Source organism: Vulpes lagopus, chromosome 13, assembly GCF_018345385.1.
Source record: "Vulpes lagopus strain Blue_001 chromosome 13, ASM1834538v1, whole genome shotgun sequence".
Classification (NCBI taxonomy): domain Eukaryota; kingdom Metazoa; phylum Chordata; class Mammalia; order Carnivora; family Canidae; genus Vulpes; species Vulpes lagopus.
Window position 1 is genome coordinate 49028293 of NC_054836.1, and position 12358 is coordinate 49040650.

At 37.4% G+C, this 12358-nt stretch overlaps 1 pseudogene; it reads right to left on the minus strand.

Moving 5' to 3' along the window:
• Nucleotides 1–317: 317 nt before the first annotated feature.
• LOC121475200 lies at nt 318–405 on the minus strand (annotated as a pseudogene).
• Nucleotides 406–12358: the final 11953 nt, after the last annotated feature.

Genomic DNA, 12358 nt, shown 5'->3' on the forward strand with positions numbered 1-12358 from the left:
CTTAGTCCCTGTCCAAGACCCTCGTCATCCTCACTACATCAGCATGCCTGCTCTTATTATTTTGGCTTATCTTGATAAAGAACATGGACTCAATTTTCAAGTTAACTTAAGCACTTAGAAAAACTGGGGCAAATTTAGCAGCATTGCTTTCTCACACTGATGGAGTAAGTTCTATTCTGCAGGGCTACTGTTTTTTTCTTTTTATTGCTGTTATTTGTAACTTTTGTACATCTTCATGGAGGAGTTCACACCGTAGGACTACTCTTTTAGAGGAGTTTACTTCAGTCATTTTTAATAATCAAAAAAAAAAAAAAAGGAGGGCAGAATTGTGATTCTTTTTTTCTCCCCCTCACTCATTTTGTTCAGACTTCCAAAGAATGCGTATGTGGGAATCATCATCGACCAGAAGACACTGTAACTGTGATTAAAGTAGGAATCTGTACATTGTAAGTGATGCTGGAACATTTCCTTAATATTTCATTCCTTAGCAAGATAAACACTTTACTTTGGTGTTTTATGCTTTGAGAAATATTTTTATTCATACCGTTATTGAAAAAAATCTTCCCTGTAACCTTGTGTATTCTGCAAAGCAAATCTTGAAAGATGAGGTCACCGATGCTCACTCAGCAAGCTAAAGAGGTTCTCTTGTGCAGAGGCAGGGATGGAGCTGCTTCCGGTCTCTTCCTGTGGCAAAGGAAGTAACTGAAAGTAACACAGTGGTCACCAACCCTCCTCCTGGACTGAATACATATTTTGCTGATGTCATTTACATATTGTTTCTCAAAGCATAGTTCCCATCAGAATCACCTCAAATTCCTGATTAAAAGAAAGATAACTTTAGTGTACTTAGCAGCTACAGAGAGAGGACTGGGGAGGCAACCTGGAAATCTGCACTTCAACAAGCTTTTCAACCTGCACTTTAACATAACTACTCAAATCTGAGATCCACAGCATCAGGGTAAGAGGTTTGATTTGCCCTGGTCATAGGATTGCTTAGGGAAACTGTGAAATTTATGGGTAACTGGCATTGCTTTGTTTCTCTACAGAGTGAACTTTTGGCTCTAAGTTTCAATTACTTTCTCACCAAAATAGTTTCTATCTGGCAAAACTATTCAGAGTAGCAAGATGCCTGGATGTTCTTGAAACCTTCTCGCCTAGCATCTTGGCCCAAGTAGGTGGACTCCAGTAAAGGAATCTTTGCAGCTCAGGATAAACACCAGGGGCTAACTTTATTTAGGTTTATTCCTCCTCCTGGACTTTCAGGCAGTGGGCCACGGGGACAGGATGCCTGTGCTTGTTGGAGAGCCTGTAGCAATTATTCATGGCTAGCCAATTAGCTTTCACTGTGTACACCTTGATAACCTTTTTTTCCCCAAAAATGCTAAATTTGATATCTCCTTTAAACTGCATAAACATTTTAATGGATATAGAACTCAGCCATGCAATAACACTGAGCATTTAATGGTGGCATGAAATGCAAAAGGGTCACTCTGAGGTCTCTATTGCTTCCTTATATTCGGCCATATGTAGTACTAGTCCATGAGATTCAAGGAGATCATAGTTACTTGGAGTAGTAGAACACTAGGTGAGAAAACTTTGAAAGGTATAATGTATAAAGAGAAATAAAACGCAACATCATTAACATCATTGTCAAGAAAAGTGATGTCAAATTAAGTTCTCTTTTTTAGGTTTCTTTAAAGGCGCCAAAGCAAGGCATTTTTCAGGAGAAAACCTAAAATACCAGATTTTATAGTTTTGGAATATTGCATGCTCGTGTAATTTCCTCAGATTCTTAATTTTCTAAAATCTTTTTATCCGGAAAATTATTTCTACCAACACTAGTTTCATTGTTGTTCCCATATCCTTGACCGTTAACCCAAAACATAGACATGGACTCGGGTGAGCCAGGGGCCAGCTGTATCAGAAACTACCAGGGTTTTTGCTGAACCTAATGGGAGCTTAAGACCTTACTGCAAAGAAAGGAGGAGAGAAGAGGAAACTGGTTTGACTCGCCATTTCTCAACCTTCTTCAATTTCTCTTCCATAAAATCAAAGGGGATTGTATCAGTTTATCTTTAATGTTGTTACCAGCTCTAAAGCTATGACCCTCAATGGAACCTTTTGGGAGAGGGAAAGGAAAGGAAGAGAAATATAAAATAGGAGAGATAGGAGGAGGAAGGAATGACAGGAGGGAGGAGAGGAAGGGAACAACTGTATGGTTAAGAGAGCATCTCACCAATTACCTTGTCTGTGATTCTGTGATACTGAGCAAAGGAGTACCTTATGTGGTATTCAGAGGAATTAAATAAATAAATAAGCAACTAAATAAATCACAAAAATCATTACTAGTTTCCTCACAGCCAAAAGTGATTTAATATCTACTTGGCCCTCGGTTAGTTTCATGAATTATTCATGTATCCCTTTAGGTACTACCTGTGGTTGATCGAGTTATGTGGCATCGCTGATATGGACAGTGTCATGCTTGGGTTGTAGAAACCAGTAAATTGAAGGTGGTTTATAGGAGGAATGCTAGAGGTGGCTGCGATAAATCTAAAAAGTTATTTCAGTTCGTTTAAAAAGCCTCTGAAATATAAATAACAATTCCAGTGTGAATGGTAGGCACTTATCCTATCCATTTTCTTTGTTTGCTAATAACTGAAAATTCTCACCCGCAGAATCAGAAAAGTTTATATATAATGACAATACATGGACACTGTCTCTGGCGAAATGAAAATTCCTTGACCATGTCTTATTTTATTGATTCTACTGACTAAATATTCTATATTGGAGGATAAGTGAATATGGATATTTAACAAGATTTTGGGAGAAATCAAGATGCATGTATTTACTGGCTGCGTTTAATTTTTAGGAGAAAATAAAAATCTGCATTGAAAAGGCTAAAACTTAGATTTATTTGTATGCATCGAAGAACAATTGGAAGGGAAGGGTTTTTTTAAAGTTCAGTCAGCCAGACAGATCACTGGAGGGAGCTCTAACTTCACAACACAACCAGAACTCTTTCTTCATTTGCAAATTTCACCTATAGCCAAAGGACACCCCCCCCCCACACACACACACACACACATCCTTAAAAATCAATAATAAATATGAAAAGAGTCTGGAAAAGAAAAACGTGTTTGGGGGGCATCATATGCCACATTTACTTACAAATAAAAACAATATCATTATTCAGAGCCAGCAACATTTAAACAAGGCAAAAATATAGGGTATACAGTGAGAACCCCAATATACACTTTCCATGAAAAAAAATACTTTGAAAAATATGCTTTTTAGTGGTCAACTCCAAATCCCCCTTATAGCAGAGTAGACACAAACAGAGCAAACCCCATTCTCCTGCCCAGTCAGGTGGAAGCTGGAGTTGGTGTTCACATCATTAGTATAAGCTCTCCGGCGTTCTCTATGGGGGGAGACTCTGTACGGAGGTGTGGATGATGTCCTGGGCTCACCCTTCACAACATCACAACTGTACCTGTATCAGGTAAGTGAAGGGCACTTAGTTTTTCAGGAGGTGAGTGATGTGCTTGGCAGCACCCTGAACTGGGGACCAGGACACCCAGACTTTGTTCACTGCTGGACCTAACTGTACGTGAACCTTTGGACTTTCATGTTGCTGGTAAAATAGAAACACGTAAAGGTTGATCTACAAGATTTCTATAATCTCTTCTACTTTTAAGCTATGATCATGATGTTAAAATTGTTTATTTGCTTTTTTTAGTACTGACTAGGGAATACATTTGTAGAGAGTGGTATTTAGAATTCAGGCCTACAGTTTATTTATTTAATTGTGTGTGTGTGTGTGTGTGTGTGTGTGTGTGTGTGACCAATGGAGGTTTCCCTTTGTTATCCAGTTCTCAGGGGCAGGAGGCCCATGTTTCTTTTGAGATAACCAACACTGATCGTTCTAGCTTAGTATAGAACCTGTGTGAAAGCTCTACCAACTTCTGGGAGTGGGCTTTGTGAATGGCAGCCCCATTCCCCCTGAATGTGAACCATGTTATGTTTAAAAATACAGCAAGGGGCTGGGACTGGCTACAATAAAAGCTAAATACCACATTTCAAAAGGGAACGGGATGAATCTGGGAAGGAGACATCCAACTTTGCTTCCCTGTGTCCCAAAAAGGAGACCAGCTCTTTCCTAAAAGCTCTGTCCTAGCTGACATATAAACATTCCCCCCTGGGCACCCTCAAGTGCTCCATGCCTTTTGATGTCTACATAGTTCTGAAACCAAATAAGGGGCCCACTCTGTGGCAAAAACTATCCCATAGTCAAGACTCCTCAGTTACAACACAGGGTACTGTTTTGAGACCCTGGGTCTGAGTGGCCACAGGAAGAACCTAGACCAAAAAAAGAGCAAAGGGATGGAAATGGATCCAGAAGGGCCAGAGTTCTTCACTGGAGATGAGAATATGATAATACTGATAATACTGGGTCATTAGCCCAATCTCCTAGTAAACTGGCTTTTTCAGGAATAAGAAACCCCTGGAGGCTTGGGCCAAGGGAAACCTCCATTGGTTAAACCTGGGAACTCTATCAGCAAGAGGCCTGGTGCATTCTTCCTTCAGAAAGGGAGGGAAAGCTTCTGGCATTCTATCCTGCCCTTGTCAATAGTGGGTACAAGCAGCAGTGGTTCAGGGATAGCAGGCCGGTGATCCCAGCTGATGCTCAGAACCCGGTTCGGTGCAGTATTCCTTGAAAGTATTCTTGTAGCGTACTGTGCATGCACCAATTATCTGCTCTTCAGAATGGAGGCGTCATTATGAGCAAGGGGATGGAGGCAAGCTGGCTGCCCATCACTGGGCTTACCATAGGGGCCCACCACCAAGTGCTTAGGGACAGGAGGGCCATGTTTCCTTTGGGATATCCAACCCTGATATAGCTCTAGCTTCATTCAGGCCTGCTGTTTAGAAACCCCCGAGATGTCGTGTTCCAGTTTAAAAAACTCAGACAACATTTTCTAAGATTCCTTCCTATACACACTTCTTTATCTGCCTCCCATTACTTACCTGGTCTTTTGAAAGCTGGCTTCAGCTAAAAAGCAAATCTGTAGTAACATTCTGAAAAATGACTCTGTAGGAAGTTGAATATCTTTACGATCTGGCCAAACCTGGTAGGGATTCCATATGGCCTGTTTAGATAGGCCATGGAGCAGGGACTTCTGGCTGGGATTTGTTATAGTGTTACCTGAAGCCAAGCATATAATATGCAGGTCCCAATGTAGATGGAAATGCAAGGTCCTTGCTTAAAAATTAGGATAGTGACAGCAGAACGTTAAACCAAGCACAGGGCATTTCTGAGCATAAGGCCACATGTGACTTCACTGGTCCCATGTTCTATGAAGCCAGTCCTGCCTGGAATGATGAGGACCCTGGATTCAATCTGATAGACATATAGGACTGGACTGGAGTCCAAAAGTATTACCCACAGGGGGAAAAACAAAACAAAACAAAAACTAATACAAATAAAACACAATAAAATAAAAACCGAGCTATTCCTGCCAGAGTATTTTTTAAAAGGTGAGAAATTATTTCAACAAAGAAGCTGTGATTGTGTTTGGGCCAAGTCCTTAAAAGGATAATTAGTTAAATAGTTTTGGAAGGAGCACCATGGAAAGAGGAAGTGTTGAAATCATATGATAATTTTGTTAATGCCAATTAAATTTTTCAATCTGAGAAGATGTAATGGTCTCTTCCAAATAGTTTCAAGAAATTGGAAAACAGCTGGAGATACACACAGGAGCACAAAGACTGACAAGAAATCTCTTGGAGGGGCTGGCAAAGCGTAGGGGAGAGGTGCTTTCAGAAGGCTGGAGGCAGTTTACCTGTAACGGCCCACAGCCTTAAAATAATTAAAATAAAGTATATGTGGTAGTTCAACTGTATAATTTCTTTGTGGGTTCTTTTTTTTTTTTTCCTCTAGCATTGTATTTTGCCCAATCCTATTATTCCAGTGGGGGGAAAATTACCTTGGCAATAAATACACTGTATTGTAACCTTCGATGTAATATTTTGTGGTTTCAAAAACAACTTCGAAACTATTTTTTTCCCTTCAACAATAGCCATTATTCTGCGGTGATTGACTTTATGACAGTGTGCCTTGGCATTCATTTTGCTTGAGCTCAGACCTCCAAGTAAATATTTTAAGGTAGCGTTGTGTGATTTGCATTGGTTGAGATCTGGAACCGTACAATTTCACAGCTGTGAATGTGTTTTCTCCTCTCTGCACTGCACAGCTTGCTGGCATCCTGACTGCCTCAGAGAGGCACCTTCATCACCTCTGAGATGGCATCTGACATTTCCTCCAGCCAGTTACATGCAGGTAAAGTTTCTATTATCACATCCAATACTTGTCTCTCTTCCCCAGGTCCTGAGTCTCTTGCTCCTTACCCTCTTCTCTGGACAGAAGCTTATCATTTTGGACTTACAAGTTCACCATCCTATGCTAGTCCTCTTTCTCTCTTGAGTTAAAAACTGGCCAATCTAAAACAAAACAAAACAAAACAAAAAACTGGCCAATCTGCCCATTTCTGGTTTACCTATTAATGGATGACTGTACACCTGGGCGCCTTTGTCTGTAACATGTTTGCTTTTCCTTCGAGCCTTCTGCTATCAGAACGTTTAAACCAAATGAGTGCCTAAAAGGTAGAATTTATGTCAAAGGCCAGAAGGAGAGTTGACTTTGGGAAGGAGTGATATGTTGTGACCTTAAAAATAACAAAGTTGCTTACTTTCTAAAGGAAAGGTAATCCTATTTCTTAGGTATTATATCTCATTCCTTTGAGGATAAGTATGTTGGCTGACCAAGGATAATTTGGAGAAGTTAAAATTTAGGGATCTGAAGACAGGCCATAATTATGGCCTTTACAGTCCTTTCACAAGGAAAGTAGATTGAACTTAAACTCCCCAATAAGACAGCCCCCAGGGCTAATGCTTTTGGGATAAACTTGAAATGAAACTGCTTCATACTGAAATCCATTAGTCATTTCTTTAGCAAACTCTCCTGGGTAGGACCCCTTTAGTCTACATTTCCTGATTTCTGCTGTAGTTTATGGTGTTATGACAAGGTCCAAAAGAAGACTGTGGAATGCAATCTGTAAAAGCACCTTTTACCTACAATTTTAGAATCAAAAATGACTCTGGAGAAAAAACATGATAATTATAGCTTAACATAATAATGCAGAAGATACAGCTTGCAATGAGGTAGTTTCAATCATTGTCATTATTATCACAGTTTTTGGAAGTCATTAGTTGCTGAATTTTTAAGCATTTTCCTTAACAAGATAAAAACTGTATTTTTACTCATGCAAATGATGTCATCAAATAAGTGTTCTGAAGATGGTGAGGAATTGTGTTTCTTATTATCACTAGATCTTCCCCGAGGCATGTTGCAAGAAATAGTTTATTTATAGTCCCCAAATGCCCAATTGCATAAGGAAACAAAGGACGTTTTTACTCAGGAATTTGTTTTATATTTTTAATTTGAAATAATTTATACTTAGAGAAAATTTGCAAAAGTAATATGAAGAATTCCTGTTTACCCTTCACCCAGCGTCCCCTAACGTTAATATATTATATAGACATACTCCAGTGATCAAAACCAGGAAATCAATGTTATCGGCGTAATGCTTTAATAATAAAAATTTTCGGGGCAGCCTGAATGGCTCAGTGGTTTAGCACCTGCCTTCAGTCCAGGGCCTGATCCTGGAGACTCGGGATCGAGTCCCACGTTGGGCTCCCTGCATGGAACCTGCTTCTCCCTCTGCCTATGTCTCTCTCTCTCTCTCTCTCTCTCTCTCTCTCTGTGTCTCTCATGAATAAATAAACAAAATCTTTTAAAATAATAATAATAATAATAATAATAATAATAATAAATTTTCCATGAATGTCTTTTTCTTTTGAGGTAGATCCCAATCAAGAATCCCACGTTGTATTTGGTTGTCACATCTATTTAATTTTCTCCCTTGTGTGAAAGTTCCTCAGTCTTTCTTTGTTCTTCATGATCAGGGTCATATTTTAAACTGGTTATATTCTTTTGAGCTAATTAATAATGAAAGAACAAAAATACCCCTGACATTTAAAAACTTCAGGAGGAAAATGATATATTTTCTTAGAAATATTTGAAATTATTAGCATAATCTTTGCTATTTTTGAATGTATATATTTAAAATTATAAATTAAAATCTAGTACATATTTTTTAATGGTTTTGGAAGAAAAATTTTGTCTGCATATTGTCTGTTTTCTTTTTGTAATGAACTTGTCTTGAGCAACATAAATCTAGAAAAAACTTTATAAGTGGCTTTGGATTTACAATTTAGAAGAATTTTTGCAAGAAAAGTAATTAGTATAATTTCTCTATTGCCTCTGAAGCTTAAATTGGAAAGCAATTCTAGCAATTTTGTAGCATCATTGTGACCAACCATTTTATTCATTTAAATAACAAAATAGATTTCAAGTAGTATGATCAAATTCTGCATGTAAACATTTATCTATAGTCTGTGTTCCTAACTTAAGTTCCTGAAGTCATTGTTTATAAATCTGATACAATTATATAATTGTATATAAACTACATGTGTGTGTAATTATTATTAAAATTGAGTATTAAAATTGAGCCACACCAGTAGTAAAAGTTATTGGAAATTATGGCAAAAAAAAGCAAACACTCTCACTTCTATATTTGTAAGAGTTACAAAATATATTCAAATGGCATTGAATAGATTATTTTTTTTTTCCTCAAACCAACAGATTACTGCCTGTTTGGCATAGGTATAACATTGTCTGATGGGTAGAGTTAGCATCAGTCATACTGCTTGGCTAATGTCTAAGATGGATATAGTGGGAAAATGTTCATCAAAATGATTTGATAACAATTAGAACAGTATCTTCTATTTACACATTTTTAACTGTAATTTTATTTAGTGCTCAGAATATTCAGTTGTAAAAATTAGCTACTCCTGAAGTCAGCTGTTATGCAAATGTATAAAATCATCTACTTGTTCTCTACTCTTTGTCCAAGGTGCCCTGTGCATCAAGAAAGATTGAAGGAGCACCTGGGTGGCTCAGTCAGTTAAACATCTGCCTTTGGCTCTGGTCATGATCCCAGGTCCTGGAATGGAGCCCTGCATTGGGCTCCCTGCTCAGCAAGGAGCCTACTTCTCCCTCTCCCTCTACACCTCCTCCAATGATACTCTCATTCTCTCTCAAATAAATCAATAAAATCATTTAAAAAAGGAGAGATTGCATACTGTTTGGGTATGTATATATTTGTGTTAAAGCCTAGCTCCCCTCTAGATCATGGAGCATGATGCCAGTATAGGGTAGCCACTTAATAAATGCTTATTGAACTCTTGAATGTCTGGATTAAGTGGGAAACTGGTACAGATACTCAAATATATGACAATTGTGGTGATAGTAGCAATGTTATGGACCCAAACACTACATGCTATATAGACAAACTCAAAAGTTCCCCACCTTTTGGTAGCTTTTGAGATTTTGTTCTTGTACTTGTCTAACTTTTATTTGTACACAAATTTAAATTGTTTTGCCTTTTATTCTTTTTGGCAGTAAAAGTTTTTTTCCGCTGAAAACTCTAGCTATCAGTAGAAGAAGTAAAACCCTAATTCGGCCTCACCCTCCAGCACCATCACTAGCTAATAGAGTTTTACGTAAAGGATCTATCTCCTCATCACTGTATTGAATTTTTAGAATTACTTCCTCAGTGCAGTTGTAAGGCTTTGAAAAGTTCTGTTTGTAGAGTTGGTGATTGGGTAACATATTTTGAGTGAAGTTGTAAAGAGTCCATGAATAAAAAGAGCAGAAAAGAAGAAAAAGTTATAGATTGAATCTAAGGATGTTAAAATGCAATTTTAGCTTTTTCTCTGATAACAGGCTTCTCTGCCTTCAGTTTCTTGCTACATTTGAATGAGGTACATAGAACATTGAGCTACTTTTAAGAAAATCCTCCATTGTGATTGTTTGTTTCTTTTTTCTTCTTCTTCTTCTTTACTTCTTTCTTAAAAAAATATAAGCATTCTTTTCTAAAAGCTGATGCCTTGAAGTAAATACTACATAGTACGTTTCTACTTATGGTAGTTTGAATCAAGGCTTTAGATTGGAAAAGAAGTAATTTGTACTCAGACTTCTTGCTTTTTTGCAGCTTCATTTGCATAAACGTGCAATTTATGTAGGGGGTGATGTACTGTATTGAGAAATTCGGAGACAGCTGCCAGGGCCATCTTGCGGGGAAGCTGTGTTCAACCTGAAATTTAATTTAAATATTTCATTTCATTATCATAGATTGCAACATTGGGAGTAAACTCTCCCTTCTTTGGAATCAGCACTAATCCAATCCATGAAAATTCAATTGCCCTGTCACTCTTAGTCTGCAAATTTTGTGGCTGAAAGCACGGAACTGCAAACTTTGCAATGGAGATTGCCTGAAAGAACACTTTTGACTTCTTACTTAGAAAGATCTTTGTCCTAGGGATTCAGACAATAGGATTCAATTTAATTAACTGAAGAATTGTGTTTATTGATGTTCTCCTGCTACATCATCAGACATAAATGCAAGTCAAATGGTATCTTTCCCTTTCCACTAGTGTTTTTAAAATCAGTCATTTTTGTTACATTTAAGTTCCTGCAATTAACTGCTGATTTCATCTTACCATAGGCCTTGCTTCAGAGAGTGTTAGTGGTATCAACATTATTGAAACCAATGTGTGTGCTGGTGATTAATAACTACTTTGCTACTAAAAGAAGAATTTTCTCCCTTAATAATAATTGTAGAAAATAATCTATGGAATTATCATTTCTAGAAACGCATCTATTGTTATTAGCTAAGATTGTAGGAATTATTGAAATCTCGAGAATGTCAAGACTCTGCAAAAATACATTTTGATTTCCCTGGTGTGATAAAAAACCATCATTGCAGTTATTGCTTGTGATTAATACAAAGGATGCGGGGTCATCTTTTCCAATGCCCAGCCTCATCTTGGTTTAGATATGAATTTTAGCAGCTGATTTTTGGAAATAGTACTTTAACCCCAAAGAATAATTCTTGTCCAAGGAGAATGATGTGAAGCTGATGAAGTCGTATTTTTTCAAACAGTGCTGTGGTTAACTTATTTGATCTTTATGTCTAGTTGTTTGTAGCTCAAAGACTGCATTAATGGCACATCAGATAGTCCATTAATGAAATAAATGCACGCACATACATACATACACTGAGACTTCTGCTCACACTGACATATAAATACAGTGAAAATGGTCTATCTTTTGGGGAAAAATTTTTGGGGGGGAGATTTTTTTCCCCTCCTAAGCTAACTAAGGGCTAAATTGTATCTTTTTTAAGAGTGCTAAATGAGTTGCTTCATCACCTCCATCTTGGTCCTTGCAATTTCCATAAACTTCTTTTCATCTGGGTTTGGATAGAGAACATATTGATGGATTCAATATTCAATCCTGAAAAGACCCCAGAGGGGAATGAATGCACTCAGAATAGACATGTAGCTAATCAGTGTGCTTAGCTTTCCTACTATGATGGATCAGGGCCTTTTTGGTCATGTGGGGTTTTTAGCCTGGGAAAGCAAATTCCCTTATTGTCTTATAGGGGATGGACTTTGGCTGAATATTTATGACATTGAAACCCCAATGTAAGATGTATCTCGCCCCTTCTGAGTTGGACATCCTTTCTGCTGACAGTGTTGACATTAAGTTTAGAAAGGATTTGCCATTGGCATTGTTTTAACTTCTGTTTTTTAATTACTTTTATTGCCACATAATTTTGAAATTTATGGGCAATGCTTAAATGAGTTATAAACGGATGGAATTATGAAGTAATAAAAATAAATGAAAACTGCTTCATATTTTAATTATTTTTAATTTGTTCTTAGAGTTGAAAGAAAATAAGGATGTACCACAGGGGTCACAGCTTGGAAGGAGGTATATTTTGTGACTTAGAATACTATTTTCACCCAAGTGAAAACTAGAATGGATCATTGGAAGCTCAACAGTCATGGGATTATGTTTGATTAATATTGTTTACTGAGAGGGCTTCTTATAAACTATATTTATACTTTTGAACAATATTCTGTTGAGACTGGGTGAAAACAGATGAAGGCCACTTGTATGAAAGTTTATATATGAATTGGTCCCCAAAAGTTGAAATTATGCTTCTTGCTCTTGAGGAATTCATACGTGTCAGGTGGGGAATAAATTTGTAGAAGAATGATTTTGGTGTATTGAAGAATAATATGGAGGTTCTCTTAACACAAGTGAGGATAAACATAATGCATAGCAGATTAGTGCCAATGAAAATAATACCACTAATATTTACTAAATGGT